Source organism: Oreochromis niloticus, linkage group LG2 (assembly GCF_001858045.2).
Source record: "Oreochromis niloticus isolate F11D_XX linkage group LG2, O_niloticus_UMD_NMBU, whole genome shotgun sequence".
Taxonomy (NCBI): Eukaryota; Metazoa; Chordata; class Actinopteri; order Cichliformes; family Cichlidae; genus Oreochromis; species Oreochromis niloticus.
Window position 1 is genome coordinate 33,965,466 of NC_031966.2, and position 17,906 is coordinate 33,983,371.

At 41.1% G+C, this 17,906-nt stretch overlaps 1 protein-coding gene across 4 annotated transcripts in view; it reads right to left on the bottom strand.

The window, feature by feature from the left end:
* Positions 1-17,011, bottom strand: part of il1rapl2 (interleukin 1 receptor accessory protein-like 2) — a 464,293-nt gene extending 447,282 nt beyond the window's left edge. Inside the window, exon 1 of one of the 4 annotated variants that reach the window (XM_019346586.2) lies at positions 14,889-17,011. The gene's annotated coding sequence lies outside the window, so the exon portion shown is untranslated. The remainder of the gene's footprint in view (positions 1-14,888) is intronic. The other 3 variants (XM_025898426.1, XM_025898428.1, XM_013275447.3) reach the window with 3 other exon arrangements.
* Between the last annotated feature and the right edge of the window lie 895 nt (positions 17,012-17,906).

Genomic DNA, 17,906 nt, shown 5'->3' on the forward strand with positions numbered 1-17,906 from the left:
GTCGACTCGTCTCACAGAAAGAAGGAGCATGTCACACACAGGCTTTATGTAAGGTTTACATGGTTAAAAGCTCCACTTTCCTCCCACAGTGCAGACAAGATTTGCTTAGTGAACGATGTAGGTGGTATAGCCCTGTGAGCAGTATGCACTAGGACAGCCTCTAGCCACCAGCATCCCTGCAAAAGATAAGCAGGTGTAGGTTGTAGCACACTAATGCAGAAATGCGCTGCCATAAATTTGACTAATCTTTCTGAAAGTTGTTTAAGAAGTTCTCAATATTGTGAGAAGATCTTTATTAATGAGGTCAGATTGTGGGTGGTGTAGTCGGCTGCATTATACCGAAATTCCTGTGTGCTAACACAGAGGACAAAATGTTGAAATGTATTAATGTGATGGCATCAGAAACTAGGAGGAAAAGTAGAGATTTCTTGACATTGTCAAGAGATTTATTCTAAAGACACTTCTTCAGCTGAGAGTCTAAGAGGAGAAACACACACAGACGCTGCAGCATTTACTTGTATACAAGGGTGATCACAGAACGCTGACACCAGAGTGGGGGCCCTGCGATGCGCGCTCTGTTCTTGCACTTGTCTTTATTTATACACAAGAAAAATGAATACATTTGATGTGAGCATGTGCGTATGTGATTGTGTGTGTGTGTGTGAGGTCAGAACTGCTTGTTTGACTTATTACTATTGCTGTGAGAAGACTCAGATACAAATAATCAGAACACGCTTTGTGAAGAACAATCAGTCCTGAACAATGAAAAGAACAATCAGTCCTAAGCAAGGAAATGATCATCATGCAGCATTCTATCACAAGCAAACTTATATCATTAAAAAATACAATTTTCTATTGACAAACTTGATGTCACTTTTTAAACCAGAAGCTTCGATTCTACTTTCTGTATAAAAAGAGGGACATTTTCTGAAAGTGATTATGTTGGATAACAATAAAAATAATAAGAAACAATGAATAAATAATGAATCCTGTGTTGAAGGCCAAACTAACCTAATTAATATTAAGAATCTGGTTGAAAAATGTGACGCTGCCTCTAAATTATTATCAAAAAACATAATTATAATGAAAACATGAATTAGTATTTAAAAAATAAGCCGGTAAATTCTAAATGAATTTTGATATGAAGTTGACTGAGTCAAGTGGAATAAATAAACAGGATGTACCAACCTTCAACCAAACCACTTATTGGAGGAACATTGTTCTAGTACAGGGGGCGGCAACATGCGGCTCTTTGGTCCTTATACTGCGGCTGCGCGTGGTTTGGGAAAATAAATTAGAAGTATTTCGCTGAAGTGTATTTTATTTATGTTAGTTCTTTTTAACTCGTAGTTCTAAATTGGAAGATTATTGTGATTTTGAAATATAAAAATAAAATTATATTCTACTATTTTTTTCATCGCTCAAAATAAGCGTCACACTCGCGGAAGCCGGTGTACCCGCCGAAACGCCGTGCATTTATCGAGACTTTCAACCCCAGGTAGGCCAATTATGGATCTTCGGATCCACATTATGTCAGCAGCTGTTCTCCACCGTGAACTATGTTAAAGACAAACACCGCTCACACCAGGTTCAGGAGCAGAAGTCCCATTGTAAACATATCACTGCAGACCCGACGATGTTTCCATGAACGCGCTTTTCCGCATCTCTTTATTGACCACTTTTCACACACGGTTGCTGTACACATACAGCCGGCTGTAGCTTTTCAGCTCACAGCCTGACATACACCACCAACAACACAACAGCAGAGAGAGCACAGGCTTTAAGGTGGCGAGGCGTGATTGCGGGTGCCGCTCAGGTGCGTCCGCCTCCCCTGCAGCGGCGCTGCAGACCACGCCCCCGCCACACACATTAACCAGGTAAAATACATATTTAGGCAGAATTTGCAAATATCTATTTTTCTTTTTTTAGCAGCATAGAGCTTTTTCTCCAATTACTTTTTAAAAGTCAGGTCAAGGCTCCAACAGCCCAAAGGCGATATAAGGGTGGCGGCTCACAACAGTTTTTGTTTGCTACATGGATCATTTTAGTTCAGCTGGGTTTCTTTCCTTTTGTTATATTTCTTTAAGAGTTCAAAATGTGTTAGTAACATAAATAAAATGTAATTTTCTCTGTAGCACTTCATGGATTACATAAGCAACACACCTTAGTTATTCACACAAAGCACAAAGGTAAAACACAATATATACAGTGTTATCTTCATTTTAGATGTCAAAAAGTATTTGCAGCTCCCAGTGTTTTCTTTTGCGTGGAAACCGGGTCCAAATGGCTCTTTGGGTGTTAAAGGTTGCAGACCCCTGGTATAGTAGAACTAAAGCAGTCATGTTGAACGTACAGTCCAACGTCCAAATGTTTTTGACAAAGAAATTAATTTTCAGAACACCTTGTTTTCAGTAATCTCTTGACTGGGTATTTAAACAATGACGCAGGAACCTGACTTGGTTAATTGTTGTGAGGAAACACAGCAAGATTTTAGGAATAACTGCACATGCATGTTTTTTTTTTTTTCAGTCATCCATATAATCAAACTAAGTGTGCAACAAACTTTACTACAGAGAGAGCTGGGCATAGCAGAAAAATCAATGCAACACTTTTTCCCACTCTTTCAGGACTTTTTGTCAGAAATTCTGCTTGAGCAGAGCCACCAGCATTATCAGAGAGGCCTTACACCCCTCACATAGACTATTCACCCGTCTGCCCTCAGCAAACACTACAGTGCTGCCAGGATCTGTAAGGGCTTTTTTCCCACGGGCTATTAAACTCCTCAACTCCCTTTAAATACACTTCTACACTATCAGAGATTTTTTCACACACACACACACACACACACACACACATACATATGGATGACTGCTTCTATGCTGTTGCTTTGGATAATATACTATTAGTGAATTCCATTTACAAGGCTAGGGACTACAGACGATGGCACTGGGCACAACAGACTCATAGAAAATCCCGGGCATTGTCCGACAGACGTTAAAAGACCTCAGCCGCCTCAGGAAATAAAGACAACTCTTCCTGTATAGTGCAGTGGTGTTTTTAACTCAGTCTAAATTATTGTTAATGCACACTCAGAGTTTGTTATAGTCCTTCAGTATGTCCACATTGACCCACTGGATTGAAAAAGGGGTCACAGGTTTCCTGGGCCCTTTCTCAATTCTAAGTATGCGAGTACGTACTCGCGTTCTCGGCGAGACCAGACTTGCCGAGACCACACGGGAGTACGGACTCGCGATTTGTACAATTGGAACGCCAGCGTACTTGATGATGTCACAGGTCCGGAGTTTTCACTGCCGTCCCCTCTTAATTTAACTGTGAGTAACATGTTATGAAGCTTAACTGTAATCACAGCCAAACCGGTTTACTCAGGAACAAATAAAACACTGAAATAAACCAAACATTAACATTTAGACGTGATCTAAGTGACTTATATATCATTTTTAACCTCAGTAGCCAAATCTCTATTAATAAAAATAGTGTACATGTAGGCCTTAATAAGAACAAGCAGGTGAGATGTTAGAACGCTTTTATTTTTATTTTAGTGGACACTCTCAATACAATAGACAGCTGCTGGGGTTTAGGGTTTGTTTTATTGTGAGTAGCGAAAAGACTGCGGGGGGGGGGGTTGAAAACGATGTGCTGGGAGTCCGCTGTTCTCGCCGGCTCTAGTGATCCTCGACCTCGCTGTCTGCTATCAAGCTGGCGGGTCACAGACGTCTCCGAAAACGTCGGAGCACGTTTGGAAATATATGATATCTTGATAAATCGAGCAGATATTTGAAGTTTACACAGCTACATTCTCACTTGAAAATAACTTAAAAGTTTATTTTGTGACCCAGAAAGAGTAATATTTAAAAGTTTTTAGCCCCGCTCATCCACCATTGCCGTGTTTGAGTTTTGGACGAAATGCATTCTGGGATATTTAGCTGTACCAAGTCCACACAAGTCACCACCAATGCATGCTTGATAAAACAGGCGGGGCGAGTACACATCCGGGACTTTTTCGCGTTCTCGGCTTGATGCGTACTTTGAATTGGAACAGTACTTGGTCTCCGACTGATGACGTATCACGAGAACACAAGAACGCAAGTACGCACAAGTACGCATATTGAGACAGGCCCCAGGTCCTCCTGATGTCCAAAATCATTTCCTTGGTCTTTGTCACGTTGAGCTGCAGATGATTCTGCTCGCACCACGTGACCAAAGCCTGATACTGTCTCAGCGCCCGCACGGATACATCCAACCACCACAGAGTCATCAGAAAACTTCTGATTCTGTATAGATCATTTTAAAAAGCTCATTGAATTTAAGAGTAGTACTGACTTGGTGTGACTGCTGTTAAAATTTGTCCATTTCATGCTATCACTGTACAGAGTCAAAGACTTTTGGAACCACAACAAGTTAGCTACAAAGTGATGTCAGTGAGAGCTGAGGCACATAATGCATGAAAGTTGTCCTGCTAACACGGAATTTTGAACACCACTTTCCAACTCAGAAAGTCAGAGGAGCCCCACCAGCTCCTACTTCAAAATCTAAGGAGGCAGCAGTGTTCATAAAAATTAGTCAAACTGTAGAACTTGCAGTCTATATTCTGTAATACACTGCTGTGTATTTGTGACTCACTAAGCCTTACGTAGAGCACTGACCAGGCTCCGTCTATGACTGAGCTGTTTTTAAGCACTGTGCCAGATTGCTAATGATGCGTGAATGGCTCTACCTTGCTAATGAGCAAACTTCCAACTTTGTCACTGGAACACGCTGAACCGGGGAGTCACATCACCCCCATGTCCGACATCCCAACTTTAGAGGAACACAGCATCAGTCGAGACTCACAAGAGCTCATTTAGATCTGATCAGCTCTATCAGTGAACCCGCGGCAGTCCAGTCATCACCTGTCAGCTGCTGCTAAATGTTGCTGAAAATGAACAGTGGTCAGTTTTCTGTGTGAATGCATCTTAACCTGCAGCATTAAAAAAGAAAAGAGAAAAATCTCATTGTTGTCAAATACAAAACCCCGGACTGTGAGGTTTTCTTCCATGATGCTGTTGATGATGGTGGTGCTACCTTTTAATGATGTGATGGCACCTTTGCAATGAGATGAAGGGTTGATTTCTGGTTGATGAGCTAACCTGACATCACAGAGGGATTATTCATCATTTGGGAGACAATCTCCTGACACCTCTCACACAGTGTTCTGTACTACAATCAAGACCCAGTTTCAACTGAAAAGCAGAGTTTTTTATGACGACATTATGTATCACAAATGTCATTCTACACTCGAGATCTGACAAATATATTTCTCACTTTTTACTCTTCAGCTGTAAAAGGTTAATGGGGTATAGTCGTCATCCTTCTGGGCAGGCAGGCAGGCGGACGTGATGCAACGTGGGATTTTGAAATAGATAACATAGCTGTATCTACTAAAAGTCTTGACTCTGAGTGACTTTGAGGGGTACCACTGGCTGTTGCCAGCTGAAGTTACGATATCCAGACACTAATTTGACGGGGTGTGCATAAAGTGGGTTTTAAAAAAAAGAAGGTACTGTAAACTGACAGTAAAATTATTTGAAAAATTGCCAAAAAACCCAAAAGAGAGGCTTGACAACAGGAGAGAGATTTGTTTAGTACCTAAGAAAACTGTAACAAATGCACACAATGGCAGAGACTCAATCAAGACAATAACTGGAGCAGGAAAGATAACAAGAAAAATATAGAAAGCTAAGCAAGGAACTAGTCTTCAAAATAAAACCGGAAGTGACATTAAGGTGATGTCAAAAATTAATCCAGATGAAACAGTGGAGACTGAGGAAACACAGGAGGTAAAAATAACAAAAGTCAACAATCAACACAAAACATTAACAATGCTAAATCCATTCATTTTAATAAAACATATCAATAAAACATTAATATGTTGATGAACACTGTTCATGACAATCTAACACAAACAAAATGGGTCATATTATTAAAAGACAAGACACTGAGTTCAAAAGGTAAACTAGTTATCCATGTGTGATGTGCTATAGGAAGGTGGGTTCTCCTGTATAGGTAAGCTAAACAAAACACCAGGTTTAAACTGTGTAGCAGACGTGATGGAGTGAAGACCTGTCCAGTCTGTGCTTGGCAACAGGGATGGTTTCCAAACCTCCAGAGATCCTGAGTTATGTGGTTTAGAAAATGGGTTGATATTTCATGTTCTAGTAAAATAATTGTAATCGAACTATATTTCAGTGTTAGATACATTTACATAATACCAGAAAGTTCAGCTTTAACTTGGAGATGATTTTACTCGAGCAAATTCATATAAAGTCTTTGATTCTAACAGACATTTTCAGAGTTTATTCTTGTTTTTTAAGAAAAATTAATGCATAAATGCTTTTAATAATTTATTTTCTAGCATGACTTTATAGAGACATCATCGGATGCTTTAAAGCCAGTGAGTGGTGCTTCCACTGAGGTCATCATGCTGCAAAATAACATGGACTGTTCTGACTGGAATCCACTTTAAGAATATCCAACAGGACACGTTTAACTTTTTGACAAGACTAAGGACTGTGCAACAGTGTAAAACCCATTAAGTAATCCATTTCTAAAGCTCGCCCCTCTTCAGAAGGGAACGGTGCCAACTCATTTTGTGCTGCAGACTCAGTGAAATAAACAGAGACAGAAGAAAATAGAACAACTGTTGCATTTCACAAGGCCAAATCCCTGAGCATGAGTAGACTAGATGAGCTTCAGGACACAACTTGACATTATGTTTTATTTCAATAACAATGCCTCTGCAAAGTCGACTGCCTTGGCAATATCTCCCGGTGGAAAACACACACACGTACACGCTAAAACAAACAACACGATGGGCCTCTTTGCCTTCATGCATAGTTAATCGACAGGAATTAATTCCCCAACCGTAAATCATAAAACCCCTAGCATGAATTTAACATAAACACGTAACCTTACAAAGATTTAATACACACACAGTTAATTTTCTCTGATATTCCCACTGCTGATATTCCCACTGCATGCCATTTAAAACCTGCTCTATTGACACTACAATGCTCCACTGGGACTGCTAGGAAATAATCTAAAGGCAAGATTTATTGCACACACACACACACACACACACACACATATATACCTAGCAGTGCCTATCATGCAGACAAAACCTCTCTCGATCATATGTACACTCTTTCCCGTTTCACGTAGGGACACACACACAGGGAAATACAGTGTAGTGCAATATTAGTGTCGTATACACACACGCACGTACATGGTTGCAGGGGCGAAGGAACCTATTTAAATGCTAAGTAAGCAGTCTCTCCCTTTTGGGGCAATGCGATTATACAGCCGATCTCATAAGCAATGCTTCACAACTGGATTTGCACATGTAGAACTTAATTACAAGCGGCCTCGCTTCTTTCTGTGTGTTGTATTCACGGGAGTGTATCTACTGAGAAAGGTGGGATTGAAGCTATTACCTCGCTCTGCTGTGCACGCGTGTGCATGTGTTTGTAAAGCCAATCTATCAGCAGTTTAGCCAAGATTAATGTTTACATAAACAGGTTTGGGCTCAGTTGCCAGTTTCTCTTTCTTAAGTCTGTCTCGCTTTCTCTCATCACTTCCAGGACGCTTTTGTTTCAGTGTATGTCAATCTCACACACACACACACACACACACACTCATAGGTATTTTTCTTCCTAAATGAGTTTGAGTGAGAAGGAAAAATAAAGTAAAGGAAGACTTACCAAAAAAAAAATCTGATTAGCCTGTCTACCCATCGTACCATTTTAGGAATGAGTGCTGAAAAACAACCAGGAGTGCTGACACAAATGATTCAGCTGCCTGCTAACATCCTATAGTATGATTATTAGCTTGATAAATGTTTTACCTCATAAAAATCAGCATATTGCCGCATACCAGCATCGTCACTCTGGGCATGCTAACATGGTCAGTGTCACAGACATGCTAGCATGGGTACGCTATATGCTACAATGCTATACCTGTTCAAGTCACAGCCTTTTCAGTGAGCATCCTGCCCGAGTTGCATATTAATACCTGATATATCCTGGTTCTTGTACTGGGACCTTTCTGGATTAGAAGAGTTCATCATTGCGCACATGTTACACATGAATAAACATCAACTTTTAACTGCTGAAATCTGAATTTCATTCTTCACACTGGAAACGTCGTCCACAGCAGTAGGTCCAGCTCACCCACCCCAGCCAAGGCCCTGGCTCATGCTCATTCTCATTTAAACACCTTTCAGCTAGCGCTCCCTAATCCCACACTAGTTCTGAATACAGTAAAGAGCAGGTTCATCGTGTCCTGCATATGTGCCTGTGCCTATCCTGCAATTAAAGCTGACCAGCACACACAATGTCTTAGAAGTATATATGCAGGAGACTTTCATTTAACATTTATATTGTAAACTTAAGCTAGGCTTTGTGTAGAGAATGACTGAGTTATGAAGGTTGCCCTGCATTGTTCACAAAACCCCCACAGTTCTCTATATGAAGAGGCTTTACAGTCAAGAAGAACCCTGACAGTATTCAAATATAAAACTTCTCTGCTTAAGCTTCTAAAGCATTGCATCTCCCATTTAAATCTTGAAACTGAAATTCAAGATCCAGTAAAAACTTAACTTCACATATTTCGTATGTACATACAAAGCTTGCTAGAAGTGGCTTGATGTAGTCTACATATACAAATGGTAAGGACTCCAAACTGTCCTAAAATGTTTGGTTTCTTGTTCTCGGGTCTCCCTCATAAAGGAGAATTTTACTTATTTGAAGCTGCCTGATTAAGATGTAATAAATCCAGCATATACAATATGCTGTATACCAAGCTTGCCTGTAAAAATAAAAGGCATTTCTATATAGTGGATTTCCAAGTTATCTTTAAATGTTGTGTAAATGCAGAGCTAACATTTGTGAGCAGCTTCAAACTGCTCAGCTCACACCCAAGGCTGGGTTCACATGTAGGTTCAGGCAGCACAAGACCTTTGCTTAAGGTTGGGGAAAGATCACGTTTTCCTGTTTTAAATCAGACAATAAATGTTTCCACGTCCCCGGGTTAGTGCTTAAACACAGATATAAAAACAGGCATGGAATCATCAGGTGTGTACATATATATAAAAAAGTGGATATTCTTAACCTTCAACGCATGTTGTGAGTTTTCATTTTTGCACTGTAGTGCTCCCACAACAATAGCTTGAGGTGACTTATGTTTATGTTACAGAATCTAACGCTTCACAGCGGGACAACAGGCCTAAAGCGAGGGTAAGTAACACAGGCGAGTCTGTCTTTGTCTTAAAGGAAATCCTTCCTCGCTGCTGTTTAGGAAAGTGCCTGGAAATAAGTTATGAAGTTTGAAATCAACATCTTTTCCAACTTAAATCTGAGAAGTTAATGCATAAATGTATAGCATAGAATATATAGTGTCCTCCACATCATCCTCTGTATATCTGTCTCACACTCGCTCTCATTCATCCTGCTGTCGTTCCAGCCAATCTTCCTCCTCCCATATATTTCCAGCATCTCTTCGTGCCTCATCATCCCCTCCGCAATTTATGTCTCTCTCTCTCTTTCTCTCTTCTCTTCTTGCTTCAAGTCTTTAAATCTGTTCTCTCTTCTTATTTCGCTTTATCTCCTCTTCCCTCCTTGTACAAGTCTCCTTCCTCCTCAGCTCTTTCTCAAATCATTTTGTCCCTTATGGCAAAATTTCTCTTTTTTTGTAAGTGCAGAGCTACTATCATAGGTCAATGTTGAAGTTAAAAGACTTGACTTTTTTCAGTTTGTACAGTTTATTGCATCGTTTTAACAAGGATTCAATATATAACAGGTGCTGAACTGAATTAGCTTTGCCTGGAAACAATTATAATGGAAGAAACAGCAGCAATTCCCTCTCCACTATACTCCTCCTCTCCCCTTCTTCCTCATCGCCCCTCTTTTCTGCTCCTCTTCCCTCTTTCGACTTTCCGTGGTTCCGCCCGCTGTGAGCACATTGTTCTTCTTGCTTCTGATCTTTAGTTTCATCCTTTCTTTTCTCTTTTCTGTGTCTAAGTTTTCTCTCATTGCTCTCTCCAGAATCTGAGGGCAGCTAAACGCACTGACTGAAGCGTCGCAGAGAAGCACACTTTTCAGGTATCCTGATCATTTTTACGCATGTACATAGAAGTGTGCGGTTCAACATTTACATATTTCAAATGTATCCAGCATTGTTTGGCGTCAAACTTGGTAAAGTTGCAGTTTAATTGGACTCAACAGGTTCAAATACATCAATTTCTGACTTGTTCTCCAGTATCTCCAGTTTGCAGTTATGATGAGATGGAAACAAAGCAGAAAGTTTCTGTAATCGGGCTGTGACCTGCTGATGAGGATAAGGATACATGATGCTTTTGAAAAATTCTCCCAAGTCTTTCTAATCCATATAGCCCACGGTCGCGGTTGCCAAATCTGGGAATGTTTTATTCAGACGGAAAATTTACATGTGATGAAAAATCTTTATAAATACCTTCCAGCTGTCTACACACTTCCAACTTTTTAAGGGTAATTTCTACAACAGGCCAACTAGACTGAGCACAGTCAGGTGTTAAGTGAGATGATGTGATGGTCTAAAGAAAAACATGGAATTTTTTTTATTACATTTCACCTTTCTCTGATGGAAACACAATACTCCAATCAGCATTTATCTGCTACCATTGGATGGATCTATCAGAATCAGAATCACGTTTATTGCCCATGTATATGCACAGACACACACACCACACCAACACACAAACAGAGTGAAAGTGTGCAGGGACAGGGTAGTTGTTGTTGTAGCTGGAACTATTTGAGGGTTACACAGCTGTATTGGATCTGAACGCTCTCACCACTGCTCTTCTGTTGCCCCGATGTTTCTCCGGTACCTTCAATCTCCCATCTCTGCGCCCCTGCTATAAATTACTCCCACCCCCTTCTCCATCTTTGTAATAGATGGCTGATGCTGGTCAGTGTGACAGAGTCGTCCTGCCGTCGGTTCATCTACCTGCTGATCAGATCTATATGACATCAGCTTCACGCAATAAATCAGCACGCACACACCTGCAGTTTCTGGTGGGTGCTCGGCCGCCCTCCATTCTGACGATTGATGCGCACCTTATTGCTAAACGTCCAATATAATTAACCCCCCCTACATTCCACCCTGTGTGTGTGTGTGTGTGTGTGTGTGTGTATCCTGGGTATATCCACTCACATGCACAATTTGAATACACGTCTCTTCTTCCTTTTTCCTCTCACACAAAGTGTTAAAACTATAAACCCACACTTTCTGCCACTGCCTTCTGGCACTACACATCCTTTTTACACACACACACACACACACACACATACATACATACAGTCTCTCTTTCTCTGTTCATCCTCACAGAGAGAGAGGGAATAGGGAGTGAGGGAGCACCTGCTTGGCTGTAAAGCACTCAGACAAACGGTCGTCTGTGTTTGGGAAGACTTGAACAAATGGGAAAATTATACAGTGGAACCTAAACGACACTCTTTCACCCAAAGGTGCATCGTCCCACGCAGCCGAGGAGACATTTTGGAGCATATCCAGTATTTTTCGTTTGTTTGTTATTTGTTTTTGTTTGTTTGTTTTAATGCCTGTATTTGTAAAGAGCATATAACGAGTATACCTGAGCAGAAACAACAGAAGGTAAATAAACTTGGACTTTAGAAATAAGTACTGGAGCTGCTAAAGAAGTGAAATAACCAGAGAGACACAATAAGATGCAAAACTTAAAGAGCATAAAGACATAAAAAATGACCCCGAAGGGGCCACAGCGAGACAAACTGCCAGGTCACGCAAACATACAAAGAAAAGGACACAAATGACAAGCGCCTGTGCAACAAGACTGAGGTGGGAAAGAATTGCAAAGAAGGCGAAAAGCGACGCAGAATAACGACGGCAAAGAGACCGCTGAGTCCTCTGCAGCCTCAGAGACAAAAAAACATGAATGTGAGTTCAGAATGAACCAGGGGCGATTTTAGCCCATTTTTGGGGTGCTTCAGCACCCCCAAAATGAATCAAAGCACCCCCAAAGATTTCTTACTTTTTTTGGACAATATTTGCTGTCTGTGTGACACACTGCTAAAAATATAAAAACCATACAGTACTTGGTTGAAACATAACATTTTAACAACAAAAGTATAGATAACACCCCCCCTCCCAAAATGGTTTGTTCCAGCTCGGCTCTCCCTTACTCTGGCTCTAGCTCTGTTGCTGCCAGAGCGGCAGCAGACGCAGCGGAGCGGAGGTGTAAGTGCCTGGCTTAAAACAGGACATATTAGCTGCATTTAACCTTCAGTTACTCTTTATATAGTTAGGTAGCAGTCAGGCCATGTTTCTTTTTAGCTGAAAAACATTACACCAGGTAACCTGCAGTGTTGAAAACATGTTTTCCGACAATGTTTGCTACCCTACAATCCGTCCTGCTCTGTAGTAAAATCAGCGACATTTGACCGTCCTGTTGCTCCCATTGAAATTTATATAGCATATTTAAAATCTAAAACTAAAAATTGTCCGTAGCCTACTGTTGTTACCACTGTCCTGTTTGAAATGGATACTAACTAGCTAACTGACTGGATGCCCATTAACCTTAAAACTACGGTTGTGTGTGTGTGTGTGTGTGTGTGTGTGTGTTTGTGTGTGTGTGTGTTTGTGTACAGAGAGACAGCCAGGTTCATAAGGGATATAAGGAAGTTTTTTCAAAAAAAGGAGCAACATTCAGGTAAAAGTGTAAAAACAAATGATCCATCAATAAAGGATAATGTTGGATCAGTGTTTCAATATTTATATCTTTTATTAGATGTTCATGTGGTTTGGTTATTTGCCTTTTGGTTGAAAGTACACTGAGAGAGGACTTTTTGTTAGTGATCTTAATAGTATTTTTTCATATTAATGTAATTTTTCATCTAATTGAATCCAATCTATTTGTGTATGATTGTCAGTCCAAAGAGGGAGAGAGGAAAGAGGGAACGTCAGGAGAAAGTACATGGTCAGGAAGAAGCAGGTAAGAAAACAGACAGGGAACAAAACAGAAACTATTAAACTGACAAAGAGAAAAAACCTGATTTTACTCACACAGTCAGGAAGTTGTGTCCTCCCTATATTAAAGCTGCTATACAGAAGCTGCAAAACAAACTGGGTTGAAACATTTTTGACCCTCTTTAACAACATTCCAACATTATCATTGATTGGGGAGATTAAAATTAATGATATATTTTTATGTGGTTCAGCCACAACTCTACTAAAACCTCAGCCAGTAATAGGTGGGCCAACTTTTGGACTGTCCAGTTGTCTGTATGACTGTCGCAGTACAGTATCAGAAAGTGCCAAACAGCCCTGGTGGAGTGAGGAGCTGTAAAGAGAAGCAGATGCTCTGTTTATATTCTAAAAATGTTTTAAGCTTGTTTCAAAGATTCTGTATTGCAGCTTTAAATGTTTTCCAAAAGCACACATACACTTATCAGTGTTTCTCAAACTTTTTACAGTGTGTACCACCTGAGAAAAATGTCAAGCTCTCCCAAGCACCACTATGAAAGCATGAAACTCATAAATCTTACAACACAAAATTAGTATTATTAAATTAGTAAAATTAGTATCTGCAGTAAAGATTTTTATTTGTAATAATTTATTCTGTTTTGGGAGTATTTTTATGTATCTGTATTATATTATACACACACATTAAAAGTGAATCTCTGTCCAAATGCACTCAGTTTACTTCTTACTCACTATGAGCATCATTCATTATTCTCCCCCAGTAATTAAGGTTAGGATATGTATTTTTTTTTATCCCAATCCATTCTTCTTTTGCAGCATTTAAATAACCTTTATCAGATTTGATGGTTTTGTTACAGACTTTTCAAAAAAAGTGTTTTGCCTTTCTTTCTCAAATGTGGGATTAAATTGTGTTAAAATGTACAAAACAGTGATGTCATGTTTTGTGACGAGGACCCAGGCACAGAGAGACTTGTTGAATTTAAGAATCTTATGATTTAATAAAGAAATTTGCAGACTTGCACAGAGATGGTAAATTATGATGACTGATAACGGAGACGAAGACAACAGACGATGAGGACAGGGAGGAACAGGGGTTTAAATGCACCAAGGAGACAGTCAGAGGGAACTCAGGACAACTGGAGACATTTAAGGATGCAGGGACTGACAGAGACAGGGAAGAAGTCTCATCGTGACGTGTAAAGTTTATCTTGCCTGGCTGGGCAGCTCTCTGGGTGCTCAGCACCCCCAAAGCTCTGATCCTAGAATCGCCCCTGGAATGAACAATATTTCCTGCGTGGAAGCCGACTCTTTATATCGCACTGCAACTCTGGCTGAGAGTCCCTGAGCTTCCCCGGAGGAAATGCGCTTCACCCGCTATGCCCAGCTTTTAGCACACTCGTGTTATTTTATCCACCCACGTGTACGCTGATGCATGAATAGCAGGCAGCCTGTTGGCCTTGCAGTGAGTTTAAAAACCAAAACTGTCCAATCAAAGTGTCAAAGCCTGAATTTGTATCCAATCAAAACGATTGCGATTAACGAATGAACGCACGTCCTAAATAAACGACACCCGTGTTCTCTCCCCCTTTCTTCGCGCGTAAAAATGCTCTTCTTCACCTGAGTCTCTCACCTCTGACACACACACACACACACGAGGATCAGGCGCACTCCCTGCTCTCTCGCTCTTTCTCTCTCTGTGACTCGCGTCCTCGCTATCTCATACACTCGCTCGCACACACACACACACACACACACACACACACTGAGCCCGAGAAGTAAACTCATCACCCGCACTCATCACACGCACATAGGCGTTAAATCGGAGCGTGACATCCTCTTACCTGGTGTTTCAGAGGAACTAATCCTGAATCCAAGCAGATGACGGAATCTTGACCAGACACAAATATTAAAAAAATAATCCCAGCACTGGCTCTCTTTTCTTTCCTCCTCTCCAAAGTGACGGGACGATATACGCGTAAATAAGCAGACGAAGAAGCTTGTTTTCTTCTCTCCTCTGCCCCCCAAAAATGAGATGTAGACCCTCAGACAGACAGCCTCTCTGGCTATAACAAGGAATAAAATCCCTTTTCCTCTTCTCTCCTTCTTTCTCCGAGATGTTGGTAGGATAAAGTATCCTCCAATTAACCGCAGTTAGGCATCTCCCCCGCTCTCTCTCTCTCTTTCTCTCTCTAGCTTTCCTTTCCTCTCCTCCGCCCTCCGTGTATCCCGCTCCTTTCTTTCAGGACGGGATGGAAGACAAAGAGAAAGCAGGTACAGACCTCTGTGTTCAGTCTTTTCTCTGACTCTGTCCGGGCAATGGTGTGGAAGAGTCGCTCTACTTTGCGCAGCCAAAAATAACTTCCAATCTCCAAACTGGAATCCCGAGAAGCGCTGGCACTCAAATAATCTCTATTAAATTCTTACAATATTCATACTGTGGCGCTGTAGTAGAAATGATGCCTTTATGTTCGTCCTTGTTGCACTTTGTGGAGGTTTTTCTCTGTCCCTGTAATATTTCTACAGGGGATTTAACGCGTCAGCAGCAGTCAATATGTGCCCACAGAAATGTTGAGTTACTTAATATTTTATGATTTATGATCTCTCTGAAAGTCATGTATAATTCCTAATAGAAGGGATGTACTTTATATAAGGTTCACTCCAAGTTTCACTGCTTGCAAGACACCTGAAGGGAATGACAGGAAATGTGTCCTTAATTACCAAGTAATAATCTGCAGGTTCCAGCTTTGTGAGTTGATATCGTCAGTATATTGATTCATCAATAAGTAGATCCAGAGGGGCTGCTGGAGAGCCAGAAGAATCAAGCTGCAGTGCACCGTTCACCTTTCTCCTCATCCACTCCAACAGCTCAAAGTTTGTCGGTTAAAAATCTCCAGAAGTCAATCAACCAATCTATCAGCTGATCAATAAAAACAATGAGTCCATACTCAATCAGCGGTCGATTACTTACAGCGCAGTAATTCAGGGACAGGCTTCCGCTTTCCCCTAATTTTCCCAAAAAGACATTTTTGGAAATAAGAGCTTGCGCGTGTTCTCCATTTCTCTGCTGTCTCTTCTTTGCTCTCCCTTTTTCTTACTTTTCTTCCTCTCTAGGAATGTGTCCCTTACAGGTCAGAGTGTTAAACCTCCCTTTCTCTTTCCTGGACACAATCCCGGAATGTGCTTTGCTGCCAAAATCACAAAAAAGTCCACTTGAAATGACTTTTGGAAATCCTTCTCGTAGCGCCGGGAGAAAAGGGAGAGGAGGGGAGAGCGCGAAGCCTTCAGCCGCTTCTTCTGGGTCGTCCTCCAACCCGATGAAGAGAAAGGAGGAGATGGGGGGAAGGAACAGGGGGAGCAGGATCTCCTCCCTTTTTTTAAGCTACAGAATGGGCAGAACGATGAAGGGACCAGAGGAAGAGGAGACTGGAAGGCGGAAAGTGTGCGCTCCTCTGATTAAACCACAAAGGAGGAACGCCACTTTTGGTTCGGTGGCTGAAACAAGTGGAGAGAACACAGCAGATGCGCCTCTTTCCCCCCCCTCTCTTCCAGAAATACTTACCCTGCTCATCCGTTTCCCTCAGATACTTTACCACCTGCCCACGGAAAGGCAGATAAGAGACATGAAATCTGCCATTTCTCGCGGAGGCTTTTATCCAAAGTGCCCTAAGAGAGTCCACAAGAGAGCGCAGAGAAGCCAGAGAGAGCGAGAGAGAGAGAGAGAAGCCCAAAGGCTTTGGGCAAAAAAAAAAGAAAAGAAAAAGAAATTAAAGGAACATCCTTCTTCTTGTTTCTGTGTTTTTGCGTGTGCTGATGTTTAAACCCGTGCCCATGTCAGCTGGTTTACTGTCGTGGGTAACACGGAGGGTTTGTGTTGTTGAGATGAGACATTGATAAAAATGACTGGGATAGATTGCACCGGGCTGCTCTCGCTCCCCACGCGAACGGCGCTGTTCCTTCAGCACTACACAGACACACAAACACACAAACAGCCAGAGTGGCGAACAGAAAGAAACGAGGTCAAGATGCACAGATCCGATTTTCTTACACTAAACTAGAGTTTTTATTTATTTAGTTAGTTTTTGTTTTATTTTTCCGTCTTAGTGTTTGTGAGTTGGTGTCTTCATATCATCTTACTTGCATTTTAACGCTACAGATCTTTATATTTAGATGGAAAAAGAGAAAGTTTAAGAAGAAAAAATATGAAAAGGAGGCTCGTAACAGAGGGAGTGCGTGCGAAGGAGACAGCGAGGATATGCAAGTGTTGCTGCTGGGGTTTTGTTGCGTCAGGAGGGTGAACAGTGCCACATTGTTGCCCCCTTTTGGCCACTTAGAGAAATTATCTGAGGGGGCGAAAGGGGAAAAAACATTTAATGAGCAAAGGAAGGATGCTTAGTAGAATTATCAGGAAATAGATTTTTTATTTTTCAGTCAGGGTTTATAGGCTTTAATTTGAGGAGGGGAAACACTGTTACATTTCTATTTTAAAATATTTGGGCGGGGGCGTTAGTTTTTATTAGTAATGCTTTTCCGGAATGGGACACAGAATATACGTTTTTACCAGGACTTTCTACCTGGAGAGTACAGCATGAGATCAATTATGAGAAACATTATCAGTTAGAACAACAACTATATCATTAAGTTCACGTTTCAGTCACCAATGACCATTTTCCTCGGGTCAGGGAGTGAAAGTTTCATGGCTAAAAGGTTTAAACCTCCACATACTGCCTGGCTAATTGGCCCATGATTATAGGCAGAAATTACAGAGGTGAGAGGGGAGGAGTCTCTGGATCCTTATGCCTCACCGTGTTTAAGTTACTACCTACCAACACCTTTACTTTGAAAATATTTAGCAATTTAAA